This window comes from Chamaea fasciata, unplaced genomic scaffold (assembly GCF_029207755.1).
Source record: "Chamaea fasciata isolate MVZ Bird 193981 ecotype frontalis unplaced genomic scaffold, bChaFas1.0.hap1 SCAF_6, whole genome shotgun sequence".
Lineage (NCBI taxonomy): Eukaryota > Metazoa > Chordata > Aves > Passeriformes > Sylviidae > Chamaea > Chamaea fasciata.
Window position 1 is genome coordinate 25710136 of NW_027094091.1, and position 15059 is coordinate 25725194.

At 43.0% G+C, this 15059-nt stretch overlaps 1 protein-coding gene across 1 annotated transcript in view; it reads right to left on the bottom strand.

The window, feature by feature from the left end:
• TEC (tec protein tyrosine kinase) overlaps positions 1–5305 on the bottom strand; it is a 44879-nt gene extending 39574 nt beyond the window's left edge. Inside the window, exon 1 of the mRNA XM_066185705.1 lies at positions 5223–5305. The gene's annotated coding sequence lies outside the window, so the exon portion shown is untranslated. The remainder of the gene's footprint in view (positions 1–5222) is intronic.
• Between the last annotated feature and the right edge of the window lie 9754 nt (positions 5306–15059).

Here is a 15059-nt window from a genome sequence, read left to right on the forward strand (position 1 = left end):
CCTTTCACCATGCCATTCTCCCAAACTCCCTGCTGATAAAACAGACCCTCAACAGCTCACCTGACACATTTGAGCTGTAAATATGTCTCCTTCCAACAATGGAACCTGCTACATTCAAGGACCACTGAGGATGGCTGATTGCCAGCCTGCAGCTCTGAGGAGGAGATGGTCCTCATGGCTGACGACAACAAGGCAAACTGAAACAGTCCAGCCAGCCATGGTCTGAATGAAACAGCAAAACCACATGTGGCAACATAACTAAACATGTAACAGATTATGCGTAAGCCAGCTGAATTCAAGTTGCAATAGCAGTTTTGAACCAGCCAGTCTTAATACTGGAGTGTTAGATCTCTTCACGTTAACAAACATTATTTTAAGCATCTTTTCTGGATACAAAATAAGTAGAAATTTTAATTTCAGAAGATCCCAGAGTATACTTAAGATTACCAGTTTAGAGGATGTCCTGTGGGACAGAAAAAGGCCCATTCAGCTCAACTCACTTTGCACATCCCTTGAACTGGGTCACGCAATCCAAGGTGGGAGAGTCCCCACTCTTCTCCTCCTCCTGCCACGGCACTGAGAATTGATGTGGTCTGCAACTTCAGCTGGGAAGAGATGCTCAGAATAAGTGTGGGGAGGCAGAGAAAACAAACACAGAATTTTTTTTTTTTCTGCCAGGATATGGAGTTTGCCCTGTGATATAGGACATCCTATAATTCACAGAACAAGTAGCAACGTTGAACATATTAATTAATATATGTATTATAATTATGTCACCTACCCTGTAAGCTAGCACAGGGAATCTGACAAGATTTGTTCACAGGGCTGCCTAGGACAGGTCTACAATGTTCAGCTAAAACAAAAGTGTACATATCACCTGCGTCTGATAGTGGCTATCAGATGGAGGGAAAAAAAACCCAAAACAACCAAGACGGTATTTTTTGTTTCATAAACATAAATGGTCTGGAGTTTGTCCAAGTCTAGTGTACACTGCACACTCCCTGGAAGGCCAGCATCCCAGTGTCCTGCCCAGACCCTCTTTCAGAAGGAAGAATCCTGCTTTCTTTACTACCCAAAGCCATGTTTTTCTGCCCCACATTCAATTGAAAACAAGGATTAGATCTTACAAGTTAATCAGATCACAGCTAGGCACAAGGCTGAACAAAACCCTTCCTCACAGGAAACTCAGCTGTGACTTACTTGAGCCTACATGAAGTTATACCCTATGTGTGGCAAGTGGTACCCATTCATACATCTGCTGATTTGAGAAATGGAAAGGAGAAAAAGCAGGAGTGCCAAGAAAGTCTTTGCTCACATCCCACATGCCTCAGCACACTATGTTTTTTTTCCTTTTTTCCTGCATTTGTTTAATGTTGCATAGGATTTTTACCTTAAGAGCTGAAACAGAGTAGCCCAGTTGGCGGCCTGGTGCTTTGCTTCAGCAGAGAAGCTGTGACTGCTAACAGGGCCAAACACTTCTTTCCATCACCAAAACCTGTGTCCAGAGCTGGCCCCAGCAGGTGGGAAACAGCTCTTGTACATCAGCTGTTGGCCAGGCTCAGACTCTTCCAGAGCACCTCCTCTCTCTGCAGCTGGCTCCTGAAAACCCTATCTCCTTCCCACCACAAAAAGGCAGGACCACATCATGCTAAGCATAAGCTTTACTGAACTACCCAGAATACAGGACAGTCATCCAACCAAGAGGTGTCTTTTCAGCAATGTCATTTCCTCCTAAATGTTTGGGTATTCTCCAAACCAAAGACAACTTCTAGGAGATGTCATTCTTCCTAAGAAAGGTAAACCCTGCCCATGATGGACAGACCTACTCTCAGAAGACTTCTGTAACTCTTCCTAAGATTTCACAACCCAATCTGAACACAGTGGCCACTTCACAGAACTTCTAAGAAATGGCTCTCTCTCCATCCCACCTCCATGCCCAGGAAATGGAAAAACCTGCTCCCCTCCCACAAAGCACCTTTTACAACGGAACTATCTTCACAGGGGTACGTAGCTGTGTATCTGTTCTTCATGGTTTTATCTCACATGGTGTTTTCCCTGACTCTGAATCACAGCCCGTGTGGCTGAGCCAGGTCAGGGGATGAGTGAGAACTGCCGGTGCTGTAATGGACACAGGGCAGTGCTCAGAGCCCCAGTTCCTCTTCTGCCACGCCAGACAAAGAGCATATGTGTTCACCCAAACACTCATTTCCCTCACTTGCACACTGCTATCTTTCCTAATGCTTTTTCCTTTAGAAAATACACTTAGAAAACCAGACCAGAAGCAAGAGAGCAGAATGCTCCTCTGCCTGAGGGCTGGCAGAGCAAACTGGTGATTTGTTGCTAGAAGTAAACCGCTCCATTAACAAAAATACATTTCTTGAGGCCTGACTGACCATTTGTTAAAACATAGGTGCGATTTCATGGGTTTCTGGAGAGTTGTGTCCCATTATACCAGTAATACTTTTAATGCCTAGTGTTAGCATGACACCCTGGCCAGGAGAATAAGGGTAAATTGGGCTGACCCCTCTGCATTAAGGAGCAGAGGATGCAGCCAGTGTAATGAGAATCTCTTCCTTGCATTTTCCAGAATGGAGAAAGCTATGGGTATCAGCATGTCATTTAATAAACTTCACCACTCTACTTTCCACAGTGCAACAACTGACTGACCACTGCTGACACTTTCTAGACAAGGTATTGGTAATTCTGCGCAAATAGATGTGTGTATGTAATAATAAAAATATATGTAGCACAAATACAAAAATACACGATGTCCTTCAGGAGCGCATATGTAATTAGAAATATAAAATGTCCACCACCTCAGGCTTTCTTCATCATGCCAACCTGTACTCCACTCTGAGTACTGTTTTCCATATTTTTCAGTTTTAATAGCCCCTTATACTATTTCTGCATTGTAGACTGCTACAACTGATTCTTTGGCATGCACAAATCTTCCTTTTTCAAAGAACGGTTCCAAGTTCAGCAGTGAAAAGGTAATAGGTTACTGGAAAAAGTCAAACCAAAAAAAGTAGAAAAACTTCTTAGACATCAATGGTTAACAAAGGCTAAAGACTGTTTTCCATGACCTTTGCATTGACAGCAGGCAGCACAGACTTCTATTGTCTAAGAAACAGAAAACATTTTGCATATTTGAGGTATAAATATTTGTATGAAACTTACACTATTCTGCACCTTCTCTTGTGTATCCAGTATATAAGCTAACACAATACAGAGGGAATTGAATCTTCAATAGGTTGCACCTATATTGGGGGGGGGGAAGGGGGGAAGACTTTTCTTGATGCTTCCAAGTAATTTTATGAAACTAACCACTTTCCAGTTATTTCAACTTTATTACAGGATATCACATATCATGGCATTTCTGAATACCATGTTGTTTCAGAGTAAGATGAAAAAATATGAAGCTAATATTGTTTAATCAGCTCTGTTATTTTTCTCTTTTTTTATCCATTGTAGGCAGTCAGCCTAGTGGATACACTACAATGTCAAATCCACAATGCCTACAACTAAGAATTAAAATGTGATTTAGCTTAGGACATAGTTCAAGCTGCCTCACAGTCAATGGTATCAAAATATTTCACAGACTTTAAAAATTCTATATTGATATCAACAAAAAAATGTGGTACTCCTATTAATTTTGAAGGACTAATAAAAGCAGGTCTGGCAGCAGATAACCAGGGTTCCTTCAAGACAGAGGTGTAATTGCCAGTATGGGTTTGATTTGCACACCTATGAGATTACCGTATCAAAACCAAAAAGGTGCCAAACATAATCACACTGCTCTGTTTTCAGTGGTTTCAGCAGGCAAGCTCACATAAAAATTAACCATTTGGTTCAAAACAATCAGAATATCATTTGGAAATTTAGAGGAATGTATAAGGCACCCTTTTACTAATAGCTAATTGCAGAGATAAATGGGATCATTTCATGACAAAACGTATTTCACAATAAATAAAACATAAAATAAACCCCAGAGAAACATAAAAGCGTATCAGAGGAGAGTCAGATAATAAATAGGCCCTTTCCCGCTGCAGTCCCCTTACAAACCGTAACCACCAAATGGTTATGAGTAACTCCCTGTCTGGGAGCTATGCCCACCTACAAGACCAGTACCCAGCAAACAAGACCAAGATACCTAAAGGGCCTCCTCTGCACAGGTTAGATGATCTGAGCAGCACAGCGAGGAAAGCACGTGCTTTCTGACCACCCAAAATATTCTAAACATTTATATAACAGCTGTAAGCAATAACCCATCTTCCAGTCTCTGAAGAGTTCTGAGAAACTGAACAAAACTTCACTTTCTATCAAAGGTGAGACAGTCAGATAGAGTATCAGAAACACATACTCTAAAATGAAAACAAATGCTCCAGAAGCAAGTACTCACAAGACACATTTCTGCCTGCATTTCTATCTACTACAGTCATTTTTTCCATCTACAGAAGCTACAGTCTAATGTATTTGACTCATAAAACAACCCTAAGTATTTCAGATTAGCATCTGTCATTTCAAGGAGGGAGCTCATGGCTATGCCTGCACTAAAAACTCAGTTTACAACTCAAACAATGACCCGTTCCAACTCAGAGGGCTGCAGAAAGGAAACCTGTGGAAGAGCACCACACGAGTCTGCTCACCCACGGCACAAGCAGCAGGTCATCCTAGCATCCTAGCACGAGGCTATGTAAGAGCATTCACTGCCAAGGTAGGGCAACCCGATGTGGGACAGAAAGCAGGAGGAAATATTAGGATGACTGAACTCACACAGAAGGCAATTTTTGCCTTGAGACGAAGCGAAACAGTCTTAGCAAAGTGCAGCGGTTACATGGAGGTAAGACTCAGAGCAGAAAGTCACATAAACAAGGAAATCCTCAGCAATGTTGGCTTTCAAATGGATTTGGCGGCCTGGGCCACAACCCCTTACATCACACGCTTAGAGCAATTTTAAGCAAAGGTTTAAAAGACGGCTTTTGTCACCGCTCCCGCTTACGGTTGCTGCGGCACCCGTGCGATGAGGCAGCGGCCCCTGCGCTCCCCGGACCCGCGGACGGCGGCGGCTGAGGGGGCTCCGAGAGCCCGCACCCCGGACAGGTCCCCGCGGCGGGCGCGGCTGCCGGCGCCGGGGCAGCCCCGGCCGGCGGAGCGCTGCTCGGAACAGCCCCGCTCCCTCCGCGGGCCGGCCCCGCCGCTCGGCACCCCCGGCTCTGCCCTACCTGGGTGTCCCGGCCGCCGTCGCGGAAGGAGTCCGGGCGCCGGCGGCGTGGAGGGAGGCGGAAGGAGGGAGGGAAGAAGGGAGAGAGGCACCGCACTGCCTCGCTCCGGCCTGGGAAGGCACCTCTTCCTCCCGCCGAGCGCGGCTCCCCGCGGAGGAAGCGGCGGGGGCGGCCGCGCTGTCCGGCGCCCTCCGCGCTGGGGGCGGGTGCGGCGCGGCGAGAAGCTGAGCTGAGGTGTCCCACGCCCACTAGACCCGTCGGGAGCTGCCTGGAATCCTGTCCGTGAAGTACAAGAAAAAGGCAAATTACGTAATTCGGAGCAGGTTGCAAACTCTCCCCCAAAATCTAGGTTCTTGGCCCCAGCTGTCTTTAAATTGTGTGAAAGCTGAGCTTTGACGACAGCATTTCTCCTACCAAACCACGGTAGGAATGAGCGCTCGCAGGGCTCCGGGCCGGGCCGTGGTGTTGCGGTGGGCACAGCATTCACCCATCCCGAGTGGGCTGTGCACCCCGAGGCTGCTCTTCTTTAATGCCCATCGCTGATCTGCTCATGTCCCAGTGGCCCCCAGGGTTACAGTGCCTTCCTTCACAATTACCCATGCGCAACAGTCGCATCCCGCCATCCCAAACCCACAGACAGTGTAAATGAAGTGGCTTTTTGCGCTGCCCAGGTGCCTGTATTGAACATCAGACTTCAGGGTCTGTATGGCTTGTAGGCTCTTTTCTTTACCGTCTTCTCTTAGCCCAGTCTGACCTATAGAAACTGACACTGCAAAACCACATTGAAAGAAGGAGATCTTGTAAAGTTCAGTGGAAATACATCTCTCACATTTCAGTCAGCCTAGAGAAAGGCAAGCAGGGTCTATGCTGTTTGCAAGGGAATTCTTTTGTTGTGATTAGTGTGTAATAGCTGTATCAACACAGATGTCTTTCTGTTCAGTTCAGGGGAAATGACTTACAGAGCCTTTGTTTTCACTCGAGGGATTTCCTCCAACTTACTTTGGCACTGTGGCCATACCTCCCATGCCTGTCACGCCACTGCTGAGACCTGGGAATCACAGGGCTGAATGCCTAGTGTGGGGGGCCTGTATTTTAAATACATGGGCAGTCTCCATGCAGACACTTTATGGTGACCAGTACCACCAGCCCATATCACCACTCCCCCTTCCCTCCATATCCACGCATTTGTGGTAGCACACACTCAGGCATTCATTCAGACATCTTCACCCGCTGCCACTGATGTGGTCAGTTTTGCAAACAGCCAACTATTGCTTCATTTTTCAACCAATGGCAGCCACAGCTTTCCTCACCCCCTCTGCTGCTGCTGTGACACAGGGAAAGGTCAAGAAAACCGAACAGTAAAGGAGGAACTTGAAATAGCTTTGCCTCAAATGGTGCCCTTTCTGAGCTCTAGAAGAAGGGGTGTCTAGCCGAGAACTAGATTATGTGTTATGCTACACTGTGGCTCAACCAGCAGCAGCTACATTACTCCTGTGGCTTCACTCCAGAGCTGCAGCAGAAGCAAAGGGACAGCAAGGCACATATCTGTGCTTCAAAGCATGTGGCCATTGCCATGCTGAAGTTGTTCTTCTTACAACTACTGATTGGGGGTTAATTACTTTGATGCTGATCAGTCAACTGACAGAGCATTTGTGGCAGATGTGTGGATCACAAATTTGCTTGCAAACTTTATGCAGTTTGCAGTTCTCGGGTCCCTTCCTGTGTTCTTCTACCGCAATGGCAGACAAAGGACATCACCAGGATGGTGGAATCAAAGCAACCACAGGATGAGACTTCTTCTGAGGATTTTGCTCTTATACTAAGGAAAGAGTAGTGGTAAAGAGTGCTTGTGGCAAACTCTCGACGAGGAAGTCACCACTTGGGGAAAGACTGAGGCTTACGAAGTTTCAGGCTCACATGTAGTGTAAAGTACCAAAGAGAGAAAGACAAATACACAAGCTGTACGGCAACTTTAATAGACCACCTTTTCCAACAGTATTTTCACCTATTGATGCTTCATTGTCTCATAGTTCATGCTCATTTTCTCTTTGAAGCCTGTGTTGTTCTTTTGGGTGAGATCTTGCGTTCAAAAAGCCACTCTAATATTTTTAGTCAGAGAGGCATCTCTACCAATCCCTTGATCACAGAGGCACTTTCTCTTTTTCCTTTATATGCCTGTCAAGTCCTCTTTGTCCCTTCATTTTTCAGACGATTCTGTCAATTTAGTCACTGAGCATTTTCTTTGTTTATTTCTCTTCCCTCACTTGCTGTGGGCAGAGATAACACTCTTAAGAGGGAACCCTGTGAATGAGAGAAAAATTGCAGTCATTCTTCATTATCTGGTTTCCCTATCAGCAAATGTGCTGGTTTTCCTTTCTCCATAGCTTTGGCCCCGTTTTGAGAGATTTTGGGAGTGATAATTCCATTGTACCACTGAAAGTAACTAAACAGTGGAGTGTAATAGAGACCTACCATAAAATACTCTTTCCTGTACTAAGTATTGTTGTCTTGAAGGTGTATGCCAGTTCAGTGCCAGCCACTGGGTTCTGTTTTGTTGCAGTAAATGTGAGGATATATCCTGGCTGTGCCAGGATTTTGAGGAGACATACATTGTGTCAAGAAGCAAAAGCATCACATTAACATAGCAACAGGCTGAGACATTGTTGCAGGATACTATCAACTGTGTTATGTCTGGTAAAATGTGTCTGTTATGGACAAATGCCAGCCTGAGGAAAAGTACTTGCCCAATGGAGTTATGGACAGATCACGTTGACTGTGATCACAAGGCACATACAGGGCAACCAGGGCATCAGGCCCAGCCAGCACAGGTTTTGGAAGGGCAGGTCCTGCCTGACCAATCTGATCTCCCTTTTATGACCAGGTGACCCACCTGCTGGATGAGAAAAGCTGTGCATCCACAGTCCAGTCTACCTGGACTCCAGCAAAGCCTTTGATGCTGTCTCCCAGGCATCCTCCAGAAAAAGTAGGCAGCTGATGGCTTGGATGCGTGAACTCTTTGCTGAGTCAAAAACTGAATGGACAGCTGGACCCAGAGAGTGAATAGTGTCACATCCAGCTAGTGGCCAGTCCTTAGTGACATTCACCAGGGCTCAGTATTTGGCCCAGTCTTGTTACATATCTTTATCAGTGATCTGGATGAGGGGATCAAGTGCACCCTCAGAAAATTTGTGGACGATACCAGGCTAAGTAGTAGTTGATCTGCTGAAGGGCAGGAAGGCTCTGCAGAGACATCTGGACAGGCTGGATTGATGAGCTAAGACCAGCAGCGTGAGGTTCAACAAGGCCAAGTGTGCATTCAGCACTTGGGTCACAACAACCCCCTGCAGTGCTACAGGCCGGGGGCAGAGTGGCTAGAAAGCTGCCCAGCAGAAAAGAACCTGGGGGTGCTGGTCAGCAGCAGCTGAACATAAACCAGCTGTGCCCAGGTGGCCAAGAAGGCCAATGGCATCCTGGCCTGTGTCAGCAATAATGTGACCAGCAGGACCAGGGCAGTGATTGTCCCCCTGTACTGGGCACTTGTGAGGCTGCACCTCAGATCCTGTGTCCAGTTCAGGCCCCTCACTGCAATAAAGACATTGAGGTGCTGCAGTGAGTCCAGGGAAGAGCAATGATGGTGTAGGGTCTGGAGCACAAGTCCTGTGCTGAGGGAGCTGGGGGTGTTTAGCCTGAAGAAAAGGAGGCTCATGTAGACCTCATTGCCCTCTACAACTATCTGGAAGGAGGTTGTAGAGACAGGTAGGGATTAGTCTTTTCTCCCAGGCAACAACTGGCAGGATAGGAGGACATAGCCTCAAGTTATGCCAGAAGAGGTTCAGCCTGGACATTACGAGGAATTTTGTCACGGAAAGGGTGGTCAGTTATTGGAATGGGTTGTCCAGGTAGGAGATGGAGTCACCGTTCCTCGAGGTGCTCAATAAATGACTGTTTGCGGCACTTGAAGCCATAGTCTAGTTGACAAGGTGGTGATCAGTCAAAGATTGGACTCCATGATCTCAGAGATCTATTCCAACCTAAATGATTCTGTGATTCTGTGATTTACAAGATATCGTAGTCAGAGCAGGAAGGTACAGTCAAAATACCAAGGAGTTTTGAAAGCATACTGGAATACAGGGAATCTGGGTTTTTACCCACTACTTTAGAATATTGTAGCATTTTTCATTATAAACATTGCCCAGCACAACATGGAAGATCTGTGCACAAGCTGTGGTTATACTCTAGATTTATTTAGCAGTAATTATCCACATGTATCACTTGTCCTTTCCTTGATCACCATCTCCTCCGAAAAGTCCCCTCTAGGAACTTCACTTTCTGGACTATGAAGCCAGTGTTTGCAATTGGGAGGATGTAGCTGCTGCTGATGGGCAGCTGGGAAGGGGCAGGCCATGACCTACTGTGGTGATAACCTTTGCTGATCTAGCTGGGATTAATCTTCTTGTGGATGCAGGGTGATTTCCACCATGATGACTTTTTATCCTTCCAGTGTGAACTGTTGTCAGTTGATGCCAGATTTTCCTTTGACATGCAACTGTGTCACCTGACATTTTGGGATTTTCATATCCACAGTCTAGGCAGGAGTCATAAATGAATGCTAACTCCATGCAGGAAAAAGAAACTGGGGAAATAGTTTTATCAAACAGTCAGGTTATTGATAAACCAGGAGTAAAAATCACAAGACTTTGCAAGGAACAGCAATACAGTTACTGATTTAATGAAAAAAAGGGAAAAGAAGTGTGTATCAGGTTAAATTAGCCCTCAAAAATGCATGCATACACCTCTCTAAAACTAACAGACCCATAAACTTGCAAGAGAGCTTGCAAAACGTCTTTAATAGTTAGTGGACCTGCTTGACCACAACGTTTGGTAAAATCATATAACCACATACATTTGTCAAACCTTTCTTTCCTCTTTCACTGTGCTGTGGTGTAATGCTGCAGTGCAACTTGCCACCAACAAGGGAGTTAGTTATTAAAAACAGGGCCCTGTCTTCAGCACAGTGCAGCCTGAATTGAGTGGTGGCTTGATGTGCTTATGTAAGAACATGAGAGGAAAGTAACATGAATATATAACATGGGAGAGAACATAAAGAGTCTTCATTTATTTGCACATCTTACCTGACATCCAGCATCAGCACAGTAGTGCTAAGAGGAACACTGAAATTCTTTGCTAGTCCTGGTCCAAGGAACAACTATCTATAAAGACAAGGATGTGGATTAGTATGTCGGATTGCTCAGCTTGTGCTCTCTGAGTCTCCAGACACTTCTCAGAGGACCCTTAGGAGGCAATGAAGAAGGGCCACAGTAGGATTCAGATCTTTAGATTTGAAACTTAGTGCCCTACCAGCTAATGTAGTCAGTGTGGACTATCTGAAGCATGCAGCTACCAGGAGCTATGGGCAAAAACTCTGGATAGGTGATGCTGCAGGGCAACCTCAGACACTGTGATAGCATCATTTGTGGTTTAGCATGTGTTGCTGCTAAGGAAATAGTAAGTCTGCTTGAAGAGCCAACTCTTAGAGTTCAAAAGCAAGTTTAGCCTTTAGATACAGGTGGCAAAGCAAAATTTAACCAATTAATATGGGTGCTCAGTGAACAGAATCTGAGCTCAGCGAAACTGGAATTTCACATTTGACTTTGGTGGAGTTACACCAAATTTACAGGGAAAATGCTGAAAGGAAATTTTGTGTCAAGATGTGGTCTGTTTAACTAGAATATATTATGGAAAAGTAGGTGTCAATTTGTAATTTTAGCTTGTACATAAAGTATCATGCAAGACTGAGTGAAGTTAGAAAGCAAAGCAAAAATGCAAGCATATCTTTGCTCTCTCAAGGGAAAAGAATATTTTATCTCCATTTCTGAGAGGTTTCTATCACTGTGTATATAACCATATTACACTGATTTAATTATAAGAAGCAGCTGAACCACAATGATTAGAAGACTATTGTGCCAAATCCCCAAGAGAATGTCAGATTCTGATTGTGACATTATTGTAGATATGTTCCCAGTTAAATTATTCCGAATTTACATGTAGGTCAGACTGTGGTTTTGCTTATGGAGCTTTAGTGTATTTTGGATTCCCTAACACAATTATAAAATAAAATATACCATACATCTTGTTGACTATACAAGCCCACTTCAACAAATGCAATCAGTAGTATGGAAGCAACCTTCAGTCCAAGAATTTTGCCACATGACCTTAATTTCTGCCTTTATCAGGCTGGCATCCCAGTAATGACAATTCAGAGTAAATCCACTGTGATAATCACATACATGACCTTACTATAATTTTAGATTGAATTTGACATCCTACCCTCACTCTAAAACCCATTTTCCAGCCTTCATTGACAGACAATAATATTACAAACTTTCCAAACAATTCCAGCAAGTAGCATTTCTATTGTTATTAAAGAATTCATAACTTCACGGTAGAAAGTTTTATTTAACTGATGATCACTTTTCGGGTTATATATACTGATTAAATAAAGTAGGGACAGAAAATATGAATTTTTTTCCTAATTCAACCCCTGTGAATATGCATTGCTGTGAGAAAGCTGAGTAAAGAAGAATATTGCTTCCTTTGCAATGTCATGTCCATAGCTATGGTCTTGCTGAAAAAATTGCCTTCATTGTTCCTAAAAGCTCTTAATATTGAAGTATTGGGAGAGTTAGGAAGCCTCAAGTGATATAAAGAGGGAATTTCCACTTCATACTTCATTGCTGTTTCTTTGCAACCTCCTGAAGCTGCAGTCCAACATTCTAACAATTTTTCAAGTCCAACATGGTCTGCAAATATGGTGTTTAATAGGTGTATGTGTGTATATGTATGTGCATGTATAAACACAGAAATACACATGTGCATAGCTGCACACCATTACTATTTGTTATACATCTAATGAAAGACAAGTTAAAACAATGCAATATGGTTCATCATCTTGAACTGCAGAAATATGGCAATACGAACAGACTATAACCCTAGTCTTCCCAAATCAGTACCCCTCTATGCTTCATTGGACTTCGTCATAAATCCAATTTTTTCAGAGAACTATTTAGCTATCACCTAATTCTTAGGAAGAAAATCAATTGTCAAGAGCACTAAAAGTTTGTTGGTGTTTTGTTGTTTTGTTTTTTTTAATTACATTCCTTGGGCAAACCTTAACAATTTTTCTCAAAATTTTCTTGCCAAAATGCTTATGAGAAAGGAAGAAGTTTTTAAGTCCCTTGCCTCATGTGTTTCTTTGTTCTCATACCCATGCCTGTCACTAGTAGGAGATGCCTGTGCCATGACTACGAATGGGCTGACGCATTACTATCTACCCTCACATTTGGCTTGCAAACAATACCAGGAACTGAGCCCATAGAAAATATCTCCCTCTCACCAGTCTGCCACATTGTTTGAGCTGGGAAATTGAGACAAACTGCTACATTCTCAGTTAAAAATAAGAGGTCTTTGAATTTTCTCTCTACTCTGAACTTTCCACTAAGGGTTGAGTTTTGTCATTTTGGCTCATCTTCTGAGGTCTGAATATACCTTAAATTTTATGTAGGGCTTTCTGTACTTCAAGAATTGTGCAGCAGTGGAACAGGTTCAAACCTGTAAATAAAGGAAGTATGAAATGTGTCTTATTGAACCAGACACCAGCGCCCTGCTGTGCCCTAATGTGCAGGTTTAGCTGTGATGGTGGCAAGATGCCTCAGCCCAAGACAGTTTCCTTCTCCTGGAGGAAGCCTAAATTTGGCTCATATTTAGCCCTAGAGAACCACTGCCTTAAACCACCCCTGGGCTGAATCTGTCCCATATATTCTTTTGATTTTGCATCCTCCATAAATCCCTCACGACGAGTGACTCAGCCTTTCCACCATGCAACAAAGGCATTTAGAAGGTTACAGCTCTCTCCAAAGATTTTTTCAAGCTGAAAATGATAAAATCAGTTAAACTGCATGTGTACAAAGTACAATACTGCAAGGAGCCAGGGATTTTTACAGAGAAGGTTATGTACAGAAGGTTACTTCTAATAAAATGTACATGTTCTGCTGTGCTGTCAAGACATGTGCTTATTATTGTCAAGCCCTCAGTAAACAGAGTTTCTGTGATGGTAACTACATGTTCAGAAATTTCTCCTTTTGGGAGAGAAATATAATTGTTTAAAAGCATTAAAAAATTTATATTCTGCCTGGCAACAAGCTAGAACTGCTATTTTACTTACCATATTCTAAAACCTCAGCTTAGCACTTTGGTTGAAGTCAAATATATATATATATATATATATATATATATATATATATATACACACAAAGAAAAATATGTCAGTGAACATTTGCAACAAGGTATGTGTACTGACACTTATTACATGCATTAAAAAAACCCAACACCGAATCTTGTAATTTTGCAACTTACCTGAATAACAAAGGGATTTGAGGGATCCTGATACTACAAGCTTTTAATTCCCACTGATAGTAGGAATACATAGGGAGTAGAAGATCAGTTTTTGGTTATAGTAAACCATCAGTGTATTGCTTGTTAATATATTGTTTACACTGGGAATGTTCAAACTGTGTAGAATTGCAACTTGAATGTGGAGGAAGCTGGAAAACATGTTCGTGGAGCACTGTTGTTTGACTTGCATAGTTCTTCCTTCCCAGTGTTTACTCTTGTTACTCTCTGAAACCACATCTGGCTTCATCTGGTTGAGCCAAACAAGGCACCTCCTGACCTATACTGAAGGTATCGCTATTTCCTTGGCCATTTTAAAGTTCCATCCCCTAAACTTCTCTGACTGTGTTTTAATCTTTCTTCACTGTGATATGTTGTGAGCATTCTCCATAAGGTCTCAGCTTAAACAGTTGCATAAGTATTTCAAGCCAAGTTTTTCTCTTCAGTTTTATTCTGCAGCTGATGAAACTGAAGTTACTGAAGAAACTCCTTCTAGTCTTTTAAGTAGCTTGCCTTTGTTGCCTTAGACTTCTGTTAATCGAGACCTCGATTTATGGCAGTTCAGATGTTTTCTTTTGGTCACAAGTGTATTTCATTAATTAATTCTTTTCTTTGGACATAACCATTAACAGAAATGACAAATGCAGTCAGTCCCTAATCCAGTTACATTAACCATCCCCTACAGACAGAGCAGTTTCCTCTAAGTACAGTAATTGCTGTTGCTCTTTGGCTGGTTTCTTTCCTCTGATTTTCCTGCATCATCACGCTGATTTTCATGTAACACCATGTCAGACACTTTACTGAAATCTATATAGATTTGCTTTATTGCAAATTAATTTTCTAAAAACATTGTGTATTTTAGCAAAGAAAAATACTGAGTTGACTTGTCACAATCTATCCTTGGTAACCATGTCTCCAATTTTATCTGCTTTCATATCTGTTTCTTTCACAAAATGTTGAGTCCTTGTAGATAACTGAAATCATCATAATGCAGTTTTGTGTTTCACCTTTTTCCTTAAATACTGCTACTTCCCTTTTTATTCTTTTGATCATATGGTATTGTCAGCTTTAGTAAAAACCTTACTACTGGATTTATTATCTCTGCTACTGGGCCTGCTTGACAGCTCTTTGCCCTCCAGTTTCACCTTGCACACAACAATTTCTCCTTCCATGCCCATTCTCATGAACACCTTTGGGTTTAGCTCTCTGTACTGCAACATTATCATTACTCATGCTGAGCCAAATAATCAGATAGTTTGGGCTGGGACCATGATTACCTTTAATTATAACCACATCCATTATTTATAAGGCATCCACACCTTTTTTTGTTGTTGTATATATGGCCAAGGTATCTTTTACTATCTGCTTAAATTTCTTTTGCAGCCTCTT